This window comes from Tenrec ecaudatus, chromosome 2, assembly GCF_050624435.1.
Source record: "Tenrec ecaudatus isolate mTenEca1 chromosome 2, mTenEca1.hap1, whole genome shotgun sequence".
Lineage (NCBI taxonomy): Eukaryota > Metazoa > Chordata > Mammalia > Afrosoricida > Tenrecidae > Tenrec > Tenrec ecaudatus.
This window is the reverse complement of record NC_134531.1, coordinates 136548340-136569750: the sequence shown is the minus strand read 5'-3', so window position 1 is coordinate 136569750 and position 21411 is coordinate 136548340. Positions and strand designations below refer to the sequence as shown.

The 21411-nt window shown below is 38.1% G+C and overlaps 1 protein-coding gene and 1 pseudogene across 2 annotated transcripts in view; one reads left to right on the top strand and one right to left on the bottom strand.

Annotated features, from left to right (window-relative positions):
* The window catches only part of FNIP1 (folliculin interacting protein 1), a 110848-nt gene that overhangs the window by 19746 nt on the left and 69691 nt on the right, over positions 1–21411 (top strand). The gene's annotated exons all lie outside the window — the stretch shown is intronic.
* Positions 396–1346, bottom strand: LOC142438829 (eukaryotic translation initiation factor 2 subunit 2 pseudogene; annotated as a pseudogene).

Genomic DNA, 21411 nt, shown 5'->3' with positions numbered 1-21411 from the left:
TAAATGAATCAGGATATATGAGGGGCTTCAAATAGTTTATGGAAAAGTTTCATACATTTAAATCCCATTTTTCTTTATTTTTTGAAAGAATCACTGTTGTAATAGCTTTAATTTATCTTGCATTTTACAGAAGTCTATGAACGTATTTTTAAAAGCACCTCCTCACCCCATCACATTTCTCTGATAGCTGTTAAGTAGGCAACAAGGTTGTCGACAGCTCGCACGCGCCTCCGCATCTTGCAAGGATTTCACAGGCCAACCAGCCACAAGCCAAAGCACTTTGGCAGATTTTCTATCTTGTTGTCAATACAATGTTGTATCCACTCTGGTGGTAAACCTGTCCAGCCAAATCTCTACCATACATTTTGCAGAATCAGTGGTGATTAGCAAATTAGTTAGCTTTGGCCCGTGATGGCTTGGAAGCCGGTTTTGATGCTGGCAACAGCATTGAGAGTGAAAATTTTCGCACTGTAAGAAATAAAGTCAGGTGTCCTTCTGCAGGATCGTGTCTGGTGATGGCACGTGTGAGAGGTGACGTACTTCTTGGTATATCTTTTCAAGACATTTTCTGTTTCTGTTGGAATTGTCTTTTGATTACAAGTTGGTTATTTCGTCTTTGGATTACAAGTGGGTTATTACCGTCTATAGAACCACTTGTAACTAGCTCAGCCAGTAGAAATGCAAGGAGATGTTTGGGCCGACGATGCAATAGTTTACAGATATCTGTAAAGTTGACAAAAGACATTTTCTTGGTTCCTATTTGGATGACCTGTGAAGGTTTCATGACAAATTTACTCTTCTCTCCAGCAACCATATCTGGATTCTTTTCCCCATGATGTTGAACACTCGATTCAGTAACTCCCCATACGTGTAGTCTTATTCTGAGCCAGCTCAGGCAAGGCCTGTCTGGTTGCTGAATGATATGCCGTCATCTTTTTTTGCTATCTTCATCTTCTAAAGCTTCATCTTTCTCTAGGGTTTCATCCTCGTCTGGGAACTTGACGGTCTTCTGTTTCTTCTTTTTATTGCCAAGCATAATGTCCAGGTCATCCTCTGACTCGGCTAGCTCTTGAACATCTCCTTCAAGTTTAAGATCCTTTACTCCTTTTTAGTTTTTTTCTTTTGATTAAAAAAGTTCACGTCATCTAGATCATCTTCAGCATCTTTTTTCTTACTGTCCTCCTCATCAGCTTCCATATCTTTGTCCTCTGTTGGCTTTGGCTCCACTTCCTTGGATTTTGAGAGTTGGGTTACTTCAGTCTGTGCATCCCCCTTTCTTCGTCCAGCATAAAGGACTTCTTCGTCTTCTTCATAGTAGGATCAAAGATCATCTCATCCTGGGACATGGCTGCAGATCGAGTGGGTTTGGCAGGGACGGGAAGTCAGATAGGTCAACTTCAGGCCTCTGCAGCAGCGCCAGTCCTAAGGATACCTCTCCTACCACCTCACTGGTGCACTTGCATCAGCTAAAGGGAACTTAATCCCATTTTCGTGAACTTTTTAAAGATCCTTTCATACAGTGTATTTATAGTTACTCTGTATGCCCTGATAGAGATAGTCAAGTATATTAAGTTAATAAAATTTGCAGGATCATATGCAGAATGATTCTGCTTTTATGAATATAAGAGATGGCTCCAAAAAGTTCATGGAGGGGGTGGGAGGGGAGACTCCGGATAGGGCAAAATATGACAAAATAACGATGTCTAAATTACCAAGGGCACATGAGGGAGGGGGGAGAGGGGTGGGAGGGGAAAAAAAAAGAGGACCTGATGCAAAGGGCTTAAGTGGAGAGCAAATGCTTTGAGAATGATTGGGGCAGGGAATGTATGGATGTGCTTTATATAATTGATGTATGTATACGTATGGATTGTGATAAGAGTTGTATGAGTCCCTAATAAAATGTAAAAAAAGAAAAGAGGAGAAAAAAATGATTAGGGCAAAGAATGTACAGATGTGCTTTATACAATTGATGTATGTATATGTATGGACTGTGATAAGAGTCGTATGAGCCCCTAATAAATTGTTAAAAAAAAGTTCATGGAAATTTTGCATAGTTTCTGGTACCACCTTGCACATATGTTAGAAAATGGCTTGGGGGCCACATCTGACCGCCTCACACTCAAGTAGGGAGAGGGAAAAGAGTCACCATCCTCAGCATCAGCTGTCCACGGCCAGTTTCTATGAAGCTGAGGTCACGCATGTTTCCACCCTCCATCCTTTTCCGCTATTTTGATGCCAATTGCTCCTCCCACTGCACTCTACTTTTTGCTATGTTCAATAGTCCATTGCAGTGACTACCAGAACTCACAGACAATATGCATGATTATAGAGATTTATTAAGGGAAGTCAAAAAGTTACCTCAAACTAGGATTAAACAAACAAACAAAATCCCACAACTGTCTGTGGTCCACCGCAGTGCCTCTTCTTAGGCAACACCAAATCAGTTTCTGGTCCACAGCTTCCCAGTTACACAGCCCCTTGTCCTCTGCCTCCATAGACCAGAAAGTCTACCTGCCACTCCACTTTACTGCTGCATGGCCCAGTGGCATGGCTTCTCTGCTCTGGTGCCTCTGGTTTTGAGTGGATTGGGCTCTGATGCCTCCACCACTTTGGGCAGGTATCTCAAATGTGCTCCACTAGTAGCTCTTCTTCCTTGATGGCCCCTGTAATTCTCTTGGTTCCTGCTTATGAGAAGACTCTTTTTTCTATCTGGAGAAATGGAACAACTGACCACCCTGAGAGTTAGAGCCCTCTATATCTGTTTGCATAGTTCCTATCTAGTCATTTAGTGGAAATGATGGAGAAATAGATAGAAGAGCCATATTAAGAATCTACGGTGGAAAAAAAAGAATCTACGGTGTACATGTATATTTGTATATATGTAAACAAAAGTCTAGAAGGAAACCCATAGAAATATTGAAGACAGGTGGGATGAGATTTTCACATTTTGATATTGTTAACATTCTTTAGCAGTAAAGTCAGCTACATAATCTTAGAAAGATGTAAGTAAGTATCGGATGTATAACTTGCTAAAGATTAACATAACTAGTAAGTGGCAGAATTTGGTGGTAGTGGAAACAAAATATAAGAATATCAGTCACCCAGAGAGGAATTTTCCAGAGCAATGTTTATCAATGTAATACAAAATTTAACTGATTTGCAGTAGAAAATCATTTTAAATTTTTCATTGAAAAAATGCGCATATGGTCAAATTTACTGTGTAAAAGTCTGGTGAGCTTTAACGCGTGGCTGCATTCTTGTAACCAGCAGCCATATAAGGATTTTGAACCATTCTACTGTGTTGTATGTAAAATTCAACTCAATACCACCTAACAACAAAGAATTTCCAAATTTCTCTCTCTTCCATCAGTCCCTTCCTTTCTCCACTGATTTCTTTTCTGCCCCTACAGCTGGAGGAACTTTAAAAGTATCTTAGCCACGATCTAATCTGATGGATTTCTTAAAAGTATAGTTTTAGAATTGGACATGCTACTTTAGAAAAGTTAGGGGTATTTTACTGAATTTTACTGAATTCAGTTATTCCAACTTACTAATTACCTTACGAAGAACCAAATTAAAAGTTTTGCCATAATATTTTATAGTTACTTAGAGATCATACATAATTGTCAAGAATACAATCTTAAATATTTCAAACCTCAAAAGGAAATAGGTACAGGTCTATTTATATGTTAAGTATTTATGTTATATATATTTATATGTTAGTATCATTGGCCCTCTACTCAAGTCTTCTCTTAATGCAAGAACACCTCGTTCTAATAACCTGGCATTCTGTGATGGTCACCTTCCCGACACAATTGCTGAAGACCAAATGGGTCTATATGCTAATCTGTTGCCCAGCTATAAAAAGATACAGTTTTTGGTGTCTTAAAGGCTTGAAGTTAAACAAGTGGCCATCTAGCAGGGAAGCAACAGAGCCCACATGGAAGAAGTACACCAGTCTGTATGATCATGGGGTGTCAATGGGATCAAGTATCAGGCGTCAGAAGACCCAAAACAAATGATGTCGATGCAAATAAGGGGGATTGGAGTGGAGACCCAGAGCCCATCTGTAGACACTTGGACATCCCCTCACAGAAGGGTCGCAAGGAAGGGACGAGCCAACACACAACATTCCTCTAGTTTTTTAATGCTTCTTCCTCTCCACTACCATGACCTCAGTTTTACCTTACAATTCTGACTAGACCAGCATGTTCACTGGTACAGATACGAGCTCTCGGCACACGGAATCCAGGGCAGATAAACCCTTTAAGAACAATAATGGGAGTAGCGATACCATGAGGGTAGGGGGAAAGGTGCAGGGGAGCAGGGGGAGAAAGGGGGAACAGATTGCACTGATCAATGTATTAACCAACCCTTTCCCCAAGGGGTATGAACAATATAAATGTGGGTGAAGGGAGACAGAGGATGGTGATGGTGTAAGATATGAAAATAATAAATTATCAAGTATTCTCGAGGGTGGGGAAGGTAGGGGAAAAAAGGAGCTGACATCAAGGGCTCAAGTAGAAAGAAAATGTTTTGAAAATGATGATGGCAACACATGTACAAATGTGCTCAATACAATTGATGTTTGGATTATTAAAAGAGCTGTAAGAGCCCCCAATTAAATGATTTCTTAAAATTTTTAAAATTAAAACTTGATTACAATAATATTTGGTAGGCATTTTACTCTTTAAGTTGCCCATTACCCTTGCTATTTTATTATATTTATAAATAAAAAGTTGTTTTGAGTTTAAAATATTTTCCTGTAGAAATCTTTAGTTAAATACACACCAAACACACATGTTGATTTTAAGAGCTCAGCAGAAAAATTCAGTCATCAGAAAACAGTATGCACAATAAAATAGCTGTTTAACAAGGGTGGGGGGGAGTCCTGTTGTCTTTTAATACCAGTTGGTATTACGTAGGTTTGTTTGGTGTCCCATATCTTATTTATAGTACTTTGGAACTGGAAATGAGATCCTAAACAAACAGTACTGTTCCACTGTAGCTTAAGTATGCATTAGTTGCTAGCATTTATCATAATTATTATTTTTAAAAAACATTTTATTAGGGGCTCATACAACTCTTATCACAATCCATACATATACATACATCAATTGTATAAAGCACATCCTTACATTCTTTGTCCTAATCACTCTCAAAGCATTTGCTCTCCACTTAAGCCCTCCGCATCAGGTCCTCTTTTTTTTTTCCCCCTCCCTCCCCGCTCCCCCCTATCATAATTATTTTTATTTGAAACTAGGAAGTTTGAGAAGCTGGCAGCTTGCTTGACTGCAATACAGAAATGATTGGTAATATATCCAAATATATTAATTTGTTTAAATAGTTGGCATAAAAGTTATATAGTGTTATTACCTTTATGATTTAATAACAGATATTGAATGAGTCTCATCAGTTTACTGAGAAAACACAAAGAGACACATCAGTATCTCTTGCTTGTCTGTCTGCAGTTGCTTTTAAGACTCTCATCTTCCTCCCAAGAAAAGATGTCCTGTGGGATAAATCTCAAATCAGATGACTGTATTTCTTAAAATATTTCTGGTATGTATATTATATGGCTCTAAGAACTTGTGATTATTTTAAATCACTCCACTGTAGATGACTTTAGTTACTTGTCTCTTCAGCTTTGTTTTTACAGCAGCTATGTAACCATATTTAACCCCTTCAACATGAAAATTGATTGTTGAAGTATTGAATGACTTGATTTTATACCAGTTGTGACTGGCTTTACTTTAAAGTAGGAAGGTCCTCATGTGAATGAAAAAAAAAAAATAGGTATCAGATGTGTGACTCTTAAAAGTTAATCTGAAAGTGTGAGCTCTTAAAAATCCGTTACCCAAGATTTGTTCTTGATTACTTTTTCTTAGGGGTAACATTAAGATTTTTTATCTAATATATATCAAGATACTACTGTGAAATCAGTGGGAGCTAGAACACAACAGGACTGCTTTGTTTTTCCAGGGCTTTTAAATTTTCCATGTTTAATAGAGTACAGTTTTACATTTTTCTATCAGTCTCTATTAGGGAAAATATTTTAAATTTTCTTCCTTTAACAGGTTTCCACCTTACACGGTTCTTGCTTTTTTTCTAACTATTTTATTTTTTTAAAATCATTTTTACTGATGACTAACTTTGTTTGAAAGTCGTAGGGGAAAGACATGCTGTATTCATAGATGGGAAGACTTTAGTATTGTTAAGATGTCAATATGAGTCAATGAGTCTTACATACAGAACACAATATACCAAAATTTTAACAAGCCTTCTGTGTGGAAGTAGAAAATCCATTCTTCAGATTCATAAGGAATTGCAGAGTATTCCAAAGGCTATAATAATCAGAAAAAAGAACAGAGTATTAGTATCCACACTTCCCAATTTCAAAATATACTATAAAACCTTAGTAATTAGAATAGTAATGTACTGGTTATAAAAACAAATTTACAATGGAGTAAATTTTAAACCCACACACCTATGGTGAGCTTGTTTTTCAAAAAGGGTGCCATATTCCATGATGCTCACATTCCCGACACAATCGCTGAAGACAAACGTGTGCATAAGCAAATGTGAAGAAAGCTGATGGTGCCTGCCTATCAAAAGATGTAGTATCTGGGGTCTTAAACAAGCGGCCACCTGGCTCAGAAGCAACAAGGCCCACATGGAAGAAGCACACCAGCCTGTGTGATCATGTGCTGCCGAAGTTATCAGTTATCAGGCATCAAAGAACAAAAAATCATATTGTGAATGAGGAGGAGTACAGATTAGGGATCCAAAGCCCATTTGTAGGCAACTGGACATCCCCTTACAGAAGGTCCATGGGGAGGAGATGAGCCAGTCGGTGCAGTGTAGCAATGATGAAAGAAATATACAACTTCCTTCTAGTTCTTAAATGACCCACCCCCCGCCCCCACTATCATGATCCCAATTCTATCTTACGAATCTGGCTTGATCAGAGGATATACACTGGTACAGGTAGGAAACTGGAAACACAGGGATTCCAGGACACATGATCACTTCAGGACCAATGGTGAGAGTGGCGATACTGGGAAGGTGGAGTAGAAAGGGGGAACCGATTTACAAGGATCTATGTATAACCCCCTCCCTGGGAGATGGACAACAGAAAAGTGAGTGAAGGGAGATGTCAGACAGTGTAAAACATGACAAAATAATAATAGTTTCTAAATTATGAAGGGCTCAGGAGGGAGGGGCAAGCCGGGAGGGGGGGAAATGAGCAGATTTCAAGGGCCTAAGTAGAAAGCAAATGTTTTGAGAATGATAAGGGCAACAAATGTAGAAACGTGCTTGACATACAATGGATGTATATATGGATTGTGGTAAGTTGTACAAGCCCCCAATAAAATGATTATTAAAAGGGTGCCAAATGGATTCAATAGAGAACGAACACCGAAAACCAGATCCACTGCCATCATCCATTCTGACTCAAAGCATCACCTGCAGGACAAAGAAGAACTCCTACAAAGGGTTTCTAAAACTGTAAATCTTCTTTTCTTTAATCATTTTATTAGGGGCTCATACAACTCATAACACATACATCAATTATGTAAAGCACATTTGTACATTTATCATTCTTAAAACATTTGCTCTCCACTTAAGCTCCAGGCATCAGCTCTTCATATTTTCCCCTCCTTCCCTACTACCCCCTCCCTCATGAACCCTTGATAATTTATAAATTATTATTTTATCATATCTTGCACTGTCTGACTTCTCCTTCACCACTTTTCTGTTGTCTGTCCCCCAGGGAGGAGGTCACATGTAGATCCTTGTAATCAGTTCCCCCTTTTCAACCCACCCTCCTTCTACCCTCCCTTATCGCCACTTCCACCACTGGTCCTGAAAGGATCACCCATCCTGGATTCCCTGTGTTTCCAATTCCTATCTGTATCAATGTACATCCTCTGGTCTAGCCAGATGTGCAAGGTAGAATTGGGATCATGATAGTCGGGGAGGGGGGGCCAGGTAGGGGAAGCATTTAGGAACTAGAGGAAAGTGGTATTTTTCATTGTTGCTACATCATACCCTGACTTGCTCGTCTCTTCCCCTTGACCATTCTGTAAGGGGATGTCCAGTGGCCTACAACATGGGCTTTGGGTCTCTACTTCATACTCCCCCCCCCCATTCACTATGGTAAGATTTTTTGTTCTGATGATGCCTGATATCTGATCCCTTCGACACTTAGTGATCCCACAGGCTGGTGTGCTTCTTCCGTGTGGGCCTTGTTGCTTCTGAGCTAGATGGCTGCGTGTTTACCTTCAAACCTTTAAGACGCCAGATGCTATATCTTTTGATAGCTGGGTACAATCAGCTTTCTTTGCCACATTTGCTTATACACCCATTTGTCTTCAGTGATCATATCATGGAGGTGAGCACACAGTGATATGATTTTTTGTTCTTTGATGCCTGATAACTGGTCCCTTCAGCACCTCATGATCACACAGGCTGATGTGCTTCTTCCATGTGGGCTTTGTTGCTTCTGAGCTAGATTGCCGCTTGTTTACCTTCAAGCCTTTAAGACCCCGGACACTATATCTTTTGATAGCCTGGCACCATCAGCTTTCTTCACCACATTTGCGTATTCCCCTCTGTCTACAGCGGTTGTGTCAGGAAAGTCAGCATCATAGAATGCCAATTTAAAAGAAGAAAGTATTCTTGCATTGAGGGAGCACCCGAGTGGAGGCCCAATGTCCCTTTGCTACCTTAATACTAAACCTATAAATATATGCACATAGATCTATTTCCCCATCCTCACATATAAATATATTTGCTTATGTACATGTCTTTATCTAGACCTCTATAAATGCCCTTTGCCTCCTAGCTCTTTCCTCTATTTCCTTTGACTTTCCTCTGTCCCACTATCATGCTCAGTCCCCACCAGAGTTTCAGCAATTCTTTTTGGTTACATTATCCTTGATTATGCCCTACCAGGCCTCCCATACCCTCCTCACCACTGATTTGGATTGCTTGTTGTTCCCTCGTCCCTGGGTTTGTTAAGCACTACCTTCCCCCACCCCCCCATCTCCCATGTCCCCCTGGAACTGTCGGTCCCGTTGTTTTCTCTTCCAGATTATTAATTCAGCCTATCTTATTTAGACAGACCTGGAGAGATAATTACATGCACAAACACAAGACAGAGCAAAACTAAGCAACAATATACAACAAAACAACAACAAACCAGTGAAAAAAACAAAACGTGACAAGAAAGAAAAGCTGGTAGTTAGTTCAAGGATTGTTTGTTGGCCTTTAGGAGTATTTTCCAGTCCAGTCTGTTGGGGCACCACGCCTTGGCCCCAAAGTCCACCTTAAGCATTCCCTGGGGACCTTGCTGCTCCATTCCCTTGCTGTTTTTTGCACCCCTTTAGCGTTTTGCCTCGGTGTGGCAGGATCAGATCAGGCCACTTCCCACATTGTGTCTCTGGTGTTGTCCCCTGTAGGGTTAAGGGTCAGTGAGGGACATCATATCTCATAGTGGGGACGGCCATATGGTCCTCTCTGTGGACTGGCTGCTCTGATTGTGAACATCGTCCTCATGGCCCGGTCCAAAACTATAAATCTTTATCGGAGCAGACAGTCTTATCTTTCTCCCATGATTGTTTAGTAAGTTTGAATCCCTGACCTTCCAACTAGCAGCACAGGGTTTAGCCTACAGTGGCATCCTCTGTCAACCTCCACTGATCCAGAGGCATGTTTAAACACGTTCTGTGTATAATCAACCTGTGCTTGTATGAATTAAAACTTCAGTGGCAATATTTTTATTTACCCTTATATATTTGTAACATCTCTTCTTGGTAAATTGACCCATCATTATAGATGTCTGTCTGTCTTTTTCTCTGATAAGAGATTTTGAGCTAAAACCTGTTTTGTCTGGTATACATTTGTTCTTTTGTTTATATGAAACATTTTACACTTCCCACCTATTTTTATCTTTGGATCTAAAGTGAATTTCTTTTAGCTAGCATATAGTTAGATTATATTTTCTTATCCATTGAATAATGCTGTTTTTTATTGGAAAATTTAATTAATTTTACCTATTTGCATTTAAAGTTAGTTGATAAGGAATGATTTGGGCCGTTTTGTACTTTTCCCCTATGAGTATCTTAATTCTTTTTGTTTCTCATTTCCTCCAGTACTATCTCCATCAGAGGTTTTTTTTTTTTTTTTGTAATGGACTGTTTTTGTTCTCCTGTTTCCTTTTGTATATATATTTTTGATACTTCTTTGAGCTTGTCTAGGTAGTGATACAAATACATTCTAAATTTATAACAACCTAGTTAAAATGACGACTGCAGCAGCATATCAACAGGGAGCTGCCAGAAATTCAAGCTGGATTGAGAAGAAGACATGGAATGAGGGATAGTATTGCTGTCGTCCAATGGATCTTGGCAGAGAATACCAGAATGCTCTTTACTATTCAAAGATATTTAGCTCTCTGGATCATAACCAACTGTGGATTTACACGGAGAAGAAAGGGAATTCCAGAATATTTCATTGTGCTCATATTGAACCTAAACACAGACTAAGAGGCAGTCCTTTTAACAACACAAGGGAATACTAGGTGACTTAAATCAGAAAAGGTTTGCGTGTCAGGGTTCTGTCCTTTTTGTTATACCTATTCAATCTATGTACTGAGGAAATAATCAGAGAAGCTGTCGTGAAGAAGAACCAGGGCATCAGGATTTGGGGAAGGCTCATGAAGAACGTGTAATAGGCAGATGAGAAAACCTTGCTTGCTGAAAGAAAGGAGCCCTTGAGGCACTTGCTTATAAATCAAAGACAACATAATAGTGGATAAATGGTGGAAATATTGTGTTTACCTTTTAGGGATTGGCTAATTTTGCTCCACATGATTTCTTCATGCTCCATCTATACTGTAGTATGTATCAAGAGTTCATTTCTTCTGACTGAGTTGTGCACCATTGTCTGTCTGTAGTATGTTCTGTCTATCCATTCATCTTGGTGGACTTTTAGGTTGTTTTCACCTTTTGGTTATAGTAACTAGTGCTGCAATGAGTATTTATGTACAAGTCTCTCTTTGAGTCTCCATCTCCAAGTCTTTTGAGTGTATACATGGGAATGGAATTAATTGGTTAAATGGTAGCATTTTTTTTGAACCACCACACAGTTTTTCCAGTGGTGGGATAATTTTGCATTCCCACCATGATGGATATGGGTTCCAATTTTGCCACATCCTCATCAACATTTGTTACTGTTTTTTAATGTTAGCTATCCTAGTGGGAGTGAAATGGTACATCTCTGTGTTTTTGGTTTGTATATCTCTGATGGCTAATGAAGCAGAGCATTTTAAAAATTTGTATGGCAACCTTGTAAATACTTAGTCTGGTGAAATGTCTATTCAAGTTCTTTGCTCATATTTTGATTGGGTTATTTGTTTTTTGTTAAGTTGTCAAATGTCTTACATAGATTTTAATTAGTAGATTCTTGTCAAGTATGTATATCCCTTGCTTTTCACAAGTTCATTTTATGTTACTTCGCTTTCAAGGAAGACTTACTTTAGTACCCATTTTCTGTAACTAGAAGAAATCTGAAGAGGTTGCTTTGATGAAAAAAAAAAAGTAAAAGGATTAACATTCAGCATTAGTTCTATAATAAGCTTATTAAAGAGAGCAGGAAAACGGATCAGTGAGGATGGTGTTTCCAAGCTCTTTCTCTAGTACTACACTTTGTATCACATTCCTATAGTTTGAATCATTTTTGTGAACACTAGATGTTAGTTGTATTTTAAGTTTTATGTGCTATTTGGTATGATTTAGTAGGCTTTTTTTGGGGGGTGGGTTGCCTGGGAGTGCTCAGAATTTTTTCCCAGCATAAATTAATTTGCTTTGTGGTATTTCAGCTTACAAAAAGAGACATAGAATCTTGTTCTTTCTATTGGTAAAGGGTCATTATATGATGTCCAAAATAGACTCCTATGCAGTAGCTTGACTTCTCATGAGGTCCTATTGTTTTATGCTCTTTATGCTTTTATTCTGTTACGCAATTCACTGTTGAAAGCTAGGCCTGACACATTGCTTCTTCTTGCTCTTCCAACAATTTTATGGTTTTAGTTGCGCACTTAGTGCTGTAGTTTGTTTTGAATTGGTGTTTTTTTAAGTATATTTATGAGATGTGTTCTGATTCGTTTTCTTATTACTTTTTTGAAGAGACTCTTTCCCCATTGAATGGACTTAGCACTCTTATAAAAAACCGTTTGATCATGCAACAGGTTTCAGAAAGTTCATGGAAAAGTGTCTGGGTTTATTTCTGGACTCTTAGTTATGTTTTATTGGCTTGTGTGTCTGTTATACCAGTTCCAGGCTGTTTTCATTACTGTATATGTATAGTATATTTGAAAATCAGTGAGTTCTCCAACTTTGTTTTTGTCTTTCAATATTATTTTAGTTATTCAGGCTTCTTGCCAATCCATATAAAGTTGAGGAAAAAATTTTCAATTTCAGTAAATAAGGCTGTTGGAAATTTGATTGAGGTGGCACTGAATCTGTAGATTGCTTTGGTATCTTAATATTTGGTCTTCTAATCCACGAACACTGAACACCTTTCCGCTTTTACAAATATGTTCTTTAATTTCTTACAGCACTATATTATATTTTTTGTGTGTAAGTCTGCCACACATACCCAGGGAATTAGTCTCTTAAGTGCTATTATAAATGTAATTGTATTTCTGGTTTCCCTTTCTGATTTCTCATTATTGGTATTGCCACTCATTTCCTCAAATTATCTTTCTGCCCTTTTTTATCTCTTTTTCCTTCTGAGACTCCTAATATATATACACTGGTTCACTTGATAAGTGCCATATAAGCCCTTAGACCAGTGGTTCTCAAGCTTCCTAATGTCACGACCCTTTAATACAGTTCCTCATGTTGTGGTGATCCCCCCTGTGCTTTAGGGTCGCTATGAGTCTGCATTGACTCTGGTAATGAGTTCAACTATGAGAGGATAAATTTCTGTTTTTTAAAGTTGTCCACTAGTGGGGTTTCTGTTACACAACACTAGATAACTACACAGTGGACTGCTATGTTGTACTCTAGGATTATACATTTACAGGTGAAACACCGTATTTCTGACCATGAAGTTAATTTGAGATAGTCTAAAGATGGTTAATATGAACTTAGAAATCTTAAACACATGGGAAAGAACAATACAGTGATTAATTTTAAAAGTCAGATAAACCAAGATGCAAGTCCTGGGCCTGCCATTTATTCTGTTTTAGTAAATACCACAACTATTAATTAGGTAAATAAAAGTGCCGAATGTACTCAAATATAAGCCGACCCAAGTATAAGCCGAGGTACCTAATTATTACCTGGGAAACCAGAAAAACTGATTGACTCGAGTATAAGCTTAGGGTGGGAAATGTAGGATGTGGATTAACACAGAAACCAGAGGGGAGAGACGGAGCACAGCCACAGACACATCCTTACCAGTTCAGCTGCTGGTGTAAGTGAATCACTACGGGTGCTTCTGCGAATTGGAGCTGTCCACATCATAGGACGGCTCTGATTGGTTAGATGTGAGTAAAGAAACATTCAAAGCCCTGCAGTGTCAGCAGGGCTTTGAATGAACAGCGGAGAAACGGAATCACCCGTGAGATGTTACACCTCGCTGGGGTACCACTAAACCGTGTATAAGCCGAACCCCAGTTTTTGAGCACATTTTTTGTGCTGAAAAACTCAGCTTATACACGAGTATATACGGTACTTATAGAATTTAGATGAGCCATCTGCATGAAGCATTTGGAACAATACATTGCATATTATAAATACACAGTAAAAGCAAGCACTTATTAACACACTATATATCTGAATCTAAATTAATGTATATAACAAAAAGCATACAACCCTGAATAAATGAGGGGGTACCCAGAGAAAAATTGAATATTTAAAAAATCATTTTATTTGGGGCTCATGAAAAAATGAATTTTTTTTCAAAGCCTTGTTATTAAATTTTCTTACAAAACAAAGATCACTTTCAAAGTACTCCGTCTCACACTGAATACATTTGTAAGTCTGCGATTTCATTTTTGTAAACATTTTTCAAACTCATTGTTTAGATAGTTGACAGCATATCCCTTGTTTTTTTCTTCACTTCTGTATTGTCAAATCGCTGTCCTTTCGTGTCCATTTTCATTTGCAGAAACAAAAAGAAGACTCGTGGAGTGAGATCAGGTGAGTAAGGTGTGTGGGGCAAGAGTGGCATACTGTTTTATTTCCAAAAACTGGGACACTGAGATGGCTGCATGAACAGGTGCACCCGCGTGGTGTCAAAGCCAGTTGAGTCCCCTGTCTGCCACAGATCAGGCCTTTTTTTGTCACACATTGTTACACTATCTTTTCAGAACCTCGAAATAGCTTGATTAATAGTATGACATAGTGGGACCAACTCCAAATGCACCTACCAGTTGACTTGGGAAGTTGATGGATGTCCAGAATGAGGTTTGCTATCAATTGATCTTTCACCTTTTTAGAAAGAGAAAACCCCTCATACAATTGAGTTTTCCCCGTATCCTTGTAAGCTGTGTTCAACATCACAGCAGTTTCTGTGGCATTTTTCCTGAGCAGGAAACAAAATTTCATGGCCGCTCGCTGCTGTTCTCGTAACTCAGCCATCACCAAAGAATGAGGTTCAAGCAGAACTGCTTTTATGAAAAAATTCATCATGACCAGACCTTGTTAGATGATGCCATTGGATGCACTAAATTAGAGCAAGTTGCTCATTGCTTGTCTATGTGCGAAAAATACAAACTGTGAGAGCTTTGCCCAGTGGAGCTTTTCCCCTTTTTTTTGGGGGGGGGGGCAGCTATCCCTTGTAAGTACCTCACTGTATGTCCACATATCTTTATGCACATATACACTCGTGTGTGTATGCCTTGTATGCACATAAAAACCACACACCTATTTTTAGTAGTTTTTGCATAATTGTGTATTGTCAGGGGAAGCCAGCCCCTAACACATCATTACGGGTCTGGTAGGCGCAATTGTACAGCGATAATAAGTAAAGATCATAGTAAAGTTATAGAGAGCATGAGAGATAGAAGAGAAATATTGAAATGAATGGAGTCTGACACAATTTATGGTAGCATGCTCACCTCTCAGCCCCACTTGATGGCCCACATGGAGGGAGAGAGAGATTTTAATGCTAGTCCAGGCTTTTTATATTCTCTGGGGACATGCAAACCCCCTAATTACAGGTGAGGACATACGTCACAGGAAGGGGTTGTACTATAAGTAATACAGTAATGAAGGAGTGGTCTAGGGAAATACACGCAATAGGAAGAGGAGGGACTGGGGTATACATGTGATAAGATGGGTGGATCTTAGGTACAAGATGGCAGCTTTACCTTGGATACCACAGATCAGTTTGGCCTGTTCCCTGGCTCATCTGATAAAGACCATTATCGGTAGGGTGAGAACACGTACAGGAACCAAGCTAATGGTCGCAGACCCCCACCCTTGTGGTATGGGGAGACAGCAGTCTGGCAGGGACTGCCTTCAGGGAAGATGCCTGTGAGCATCTGACCTCCACCCATAGTGTATGTCATGGCATTTATCCAAAACACTTTTTTTTGCATACTTCTAAATTACATAATTTACCTTGGTCAATTTGCATACACTTCACTCACATTTGTTGCTGTATGTCTCATCACCAGAAATATAAAGTATCTACTTTGTAGACAGTGATCCAAAATCTACTTCCTCTATCCTTAGTAAACTACTACTAAGTGTTGATTTCAGTACATATACGTGTTATTTTTACAATAATGAGAGCATACATATTTGTCCTTTTGTGATTGATTGATTTATTCAAGACTGTATTTCAGATCAATCCATGCTGTAATCTATTTTGAGAGTGCATCATTATTCTTTGTGGCTGAATAATATTACATTGTGTGCTTGTACTGTACCACATTTTATTGGAGTTGAATGCCTCATCTTGCTCTGGTGGAATGGCTGGTAGTTTCAAACTGCTGACCTTGTTAGCAGCCCAAAGCATAACCCACCTTGCCACATGGATTCCTTTCCGAAGTCTGGGGAGACAAAGAAGGGTTTATTGAGCTAAATGTGAAGTTTTAGTACCAGACTACTATTGAAGAGCACAATGTGGAAAATAAATTCTTTCTTTTCTCCAGTTTTGTTTCAAAAAGGTTACTTCCATGAATAGTTGATTGTGTGTCTTTGTATTGTTTCTTATGTAGTATACTTCATATACAAGTATGGTGATAGGTCTGCCTCTCCACTGATGGTATGTGTACAACTGTTTTGAACTTGGCTTCTTTTCATGTAATGATTATCTTAAGTCTTTACATATAGTCCTAGCGTGTCCATTTTAAGGGCTTGCACGGTTTTCCATTGAATGAACGCACCAAAATGTCCATACCAAATCTGTTAGCATTATTTGTTTGCTTCTAGTTTTTACCCTTTAGGATATTCAGTGCTGTGGTAAAGTGTTTATATATGATTGTATTATAAACTAAGGTTTGCATTTTGGGTTTATGTAAGCATGAAGCCGTAGATCTATTTCAGTATAACATTGACATCAGAATTACTTCCAGGGTTGATGCAGAACTTGGTGATAATGCACGTGACGCGGCTACCACTCTACTCTGTATTCATTAGGGATGTGAGTATGAAATAAGCCTAAACTGAGTTTACAGCTTTAGTAGATTTCTGAGCCTTACTTTTAGTAAACTGCTTTAATATGTGATATCAAAGATTCTGAGTTTGAAGTATTTCTTGTCCACTTGTCTTTGTGTCTGAATGCAGGATTACAACAAACAGTCCAGCGTGGATTATCTATATTGCGGCAGATACTTTTATGTCACAATAAATGCCAGGACTATTTTAATTAAATATAATTAATTACAATTAAAGACAAGTTAGAGCTTGTATAACTGGGATAAGAAGACATGCTTTGAGGAGAAAGGGAGCCCCAGTAACATGTTAGTAATTCACTAAGTGTTCATTGGCTCTTGATATGTGTCATGCACTTTTCATTTAAAGGTTGAAGAGATAAACATTATCCTTGTACTAATTTTAGAGATAGTCCTATTTTGTAGACAAGGAATCTAAAGAGCTAGAGAAGTTAAGGCACTGCTGTGACGTGACACAGTGAGTGGCATAGTTGGAATTTGAATCTAAATTTGGCTAATGAAGAGCACCTTTTCATGTTTGCCATGTTGGGTGTGCGGAATGATTCTTGATCTCAATTCACGTATGAATTAGATGATGAATTAATAGTACATTGTATTAAGGATTTCTGATACTGTGTTAGTCATAACAGCATGGATGCATGCAAAGAAGTGTGCTTTTTTGGGTGGGAGGGAAAAGAGCATGATATATGTTCAAATACAAACTTAATTTTTAAAAAAGTGTTTTTAAAGCAAATTGAAATATCTCAAACTCATAATATACATGATAGTTTCATTAAAGTTTTAAAATTCAAAGGCAGTGTTTCATTTTAGACTTGTCTGTCAAATTCAACGTAGTGAGCTTACTTAAATGTGATATTTAGGGCTTACTTTTCCAGTTCCTTGTCCAATTGGGTAGAATACAAGCTTGCTGTGACTTTTAAGAATGTGTGTGTGTGTGTTTGTGTGTGTGTGTGTGTGTGTGTTTGTCTAAATGGAAGTGATGGAACACAGAAGTTGAGAAAGGATCTATGTATACTGTTTTCTTGTTTACTGCCCTCGTTGAGTGACACTTTTTTTAAGTTGATAATGCCCATTTTATATCAGATAGCACTTACCGTATACAATCAATATAAGCTGACCTAAATATCAGTGGAGGCACCTAATTTTACCACAAAAATTGCATTAAGAATGTGCTGAAAAAACTCAGCTTATACACAAGTATATATGGTAGTTTTAAAAATAACTAGGTTGATTCTCGTCTTTCTCTCGTCTTATATTTTCAGTAGAAGAAATAAAGGAATTGAGAAGCAGATACAATTTGCTTTTGTAAAAATCTCACATTCTTCAGTGAGCAGAGGAGCAAGATGTTACCTGTGAAATTATAGGAGTACCTAGAAGAATCTTTTGCAAAAATGTATTTTGTCGAGTTCAACTGATGTCTTAGATAGCTTCTAGTTCTTGGTCCTTTTGCTAGGTTTAAGCCATTTTGCATTGCAATATTGGAAGGCTTTTATTTGAGTTAAATTCAGACTTCTTGGTATGTCACTTGACAGTCTTGTGGTTTCAGATGAATATGGTTCATTGCTATTATTAACTTGGGCTGGCAGCCTTACATAACTGGAACTTTTAGGGATTTTGAAAAATAAAACTGCTAAAAAGAAATAGCTACTACTAGCTTAGAGTTTAACTCAGATGTTATTTTCCGATGTTATTAACATGAATAAATCAGCTCTATTCTGGTTATAAATTCTGTGTTAAATTCACCGTAAAATTTCACAGGTAAAAATGTAAACACTAAAACTTTGGATATACATATATGATAAATTCACCTTAAAATCCTACAAGTAAAAATTTAAAACTTTGGATATACATATTTTATGAAAAGTTAAAATAAATTATATGGCAATTAATTGAATCAGAAGGACTCCTGGAGGATGTTTTAAGCAGGAGCTAATTGTTATTTTAAAAAGCATACTTTATAAATAACTGCATGAGACCTTCAAATCTGATCATTCCAGTTCAACCTTCTGCTGAGAACTTACATTTCCATCCTAGAATTGTGATTCTCTGTGTTTGTGTGTGTGTTTGTATGTGTGTAAGTATTGCAAGGGTTCAGCAGAGGTCAAACCAGAATGAGCCAGATTGAAGCCATGACAAATACATAGCATTAGTTTAGGAACCCTTTTAGGGCACAGAGATTAAAAATTCAGCTGCTAACGGAAAGATTTGTGGTTCGAGCCTATCAGCCGCTCCATTAAGAGAAAGATGTGGCAGTCAGCTTCTATAAAGATTTGCAGCTTTGGAAGTCTTGTGGGCAGCTCTATTCTGCCCCATAGGGTCGATATGAGCCAGAATGAACTTGATGGCAATGAGTATGTATTAGATTTGGTGTATATATGTTTTATGAGTGTCCACTAATTTGTATTACTTCTTTTTCATTGAAATTTAAATAAAAAACTTTACATTGCATTAGCCAGTTTTTTAAATATCATACTAGAATTAATGAAAAATAATTTATGGAGGTAAAATTCATATAACATGGAGTTAACCATTTTAAAGTAAGCGATTCATTGGCTTTTAGTGCAGTAACACTGTCATCAGTTGTCACCTTTGTCTAGATGTAGAACATTTCCAGTACACCAAAGTAAAACCCCCTCACTCACTCATTCAGTAGTTTCTCCTCATTCCCTCTTCTCTCCAGCCCTTGACACCTTCAATCTGTGTTCTCTCTCCATAGGCTTACCTATTTTGGAAATTTCATATGAATAGAATTATGTAATAGATGACTGTTTGTGGCTGGCTTCTTCTGTGTACCATAATGTCTGTTGACTCATCCATGTTGTAGAATATATTAGTACAAGTAGTCTTCCAACTAGAACATATTCTAGTTATGACAAGCCACATCATGACCTTCCCAGTGATTCCTATCGTTCATTAGTGATATGTACTATTTATGATATTGCAATACATAATTTGCTGATGTTATTCTCATACCAACCCCCAAAGGCAAATAAAGATTGGTGTTTGAAAGAAACTTATAATGAAAGACTATAATAAATAGAAAAGAGGTATTTGACTTAGAACCAATTTATGATAGAATTACCTTCTTGGCTTCTGGATTCCTGCCCTCTCCTGAATTCCTGCCCTCTCCTTGATTAGGATCTTCTCCAGTTTGGATTGGGAGAACAGAGGTAGGAGGTGCAGCTGTCCCCTCTCTCAGGGGGGTGTAAGCAGCCTTTAGAGAGACTGCTCTAGAGCCTCCGTCTTGGCCAGGGAAAATGTGAATGTTAAACTGCTTCACAGTTAAGTAGAATAGAAGGAGATTAGTTAACATCCAACAGAGTAGAAAAGAACCAAGGACAATTTAAACATGTTGGCCCCTCCTGAACTAGGGTTAGGAACAAAGCACATACTGCTTATTTCTTTCAGATTGCCCATCTGGTACTGAGCATGCAAAATCATTCTACTGGGTGGATCATAACCAACTATTGATAATATTAAGAAGAATGGGAATTCTAGAATACTGTGTTGTACTCATACATAGCCTGAACATGGACCAAGAGGAAGTTGTTTGAACAGAACAAGGAAATACTGTGGTTTAAAATCAAGAAAGATATGTGTCAGGGTTGTATATGTTTATCACACTTAATCTATATACTAGTTATCAAAATGATAATTGATAAATGGAGAAAAATCAAAGTGGTCAAGGATTTCATCTTGCTTGTATTCATAATCAATGCTCATGTAAGCATAGTCAAGAAATCAAATGACATATTGCATTAGGCAAATCTGCAGAACTCTTTAGAGCAAGATGTCACCGTGAGGACTAAAGGGATCCTGACCTAAGCCATAGTGTTTTTGATGGCTTCATGCATGTGCCAGTTAGATAATGAATAAAGAAGACCAAAGAAGCATTGATGCATATGAAATATGATGTTGGCAAAGAATATTGAAAGTAACATGGATAGTAACTTGGAAAGTAAAATGGAAAGTAACAGGAGAACAAACCTATATCTATTTTGGAAGAAGTACAACCAGAGTACTCTTTAGAGGCAAGAATGGCAACAATTTGTCTCCCATACTTTTGACTTGTCAGGAGAAATGGCGTACACACTCATCACTTTTGATGAGTGGATGCCAACTCATAACAACCCTGTAGGACAAGGTAGAACTGCTCCTGTGGGTTTCTCAAACTGTAAAACTCCATCTTTCTTTCAATGAGTGGCTTGTGGTTTCAAACCACTGGCCTTGTGGATCACAGTCCAACACATAACCACTACGCTACTAGGGCTCAGTCCCTGAAAAGAACATCATGTGTGGTAAAGTGGAAGGCCTGCAATAAAGAGAAAGACACTCCAGTTTGTGAGGATAGTGCAGTATTTCATAGGGTCTTGTACATATGCATTGGAATGTGAAGTGATACATTATTGGGGTTTTGATTTGCATTTTTCTGATGATTAGTAATACTGAGTTTCTTTTCATGTGCTTGTTGACCATTTGGTCTCTTAGTGGTACACAGATGATTTTCCCTTGACTAATAACTGCAAGGTCAGCAGTTCCAAAGCACCAACTGCTCTAAGGGAGAAAGACATGGTATTCTACTTCTGTAAAGAATTACAGTCTCAGAAACCCACAGGGCAGCTCTACTCTGTCCTAAAGGGTCACAGAAACCATCATGTGAGATTACCTTCCACACATAAACTCTGAAGACGAATGTGTGCATAAGTAAGTGTGAT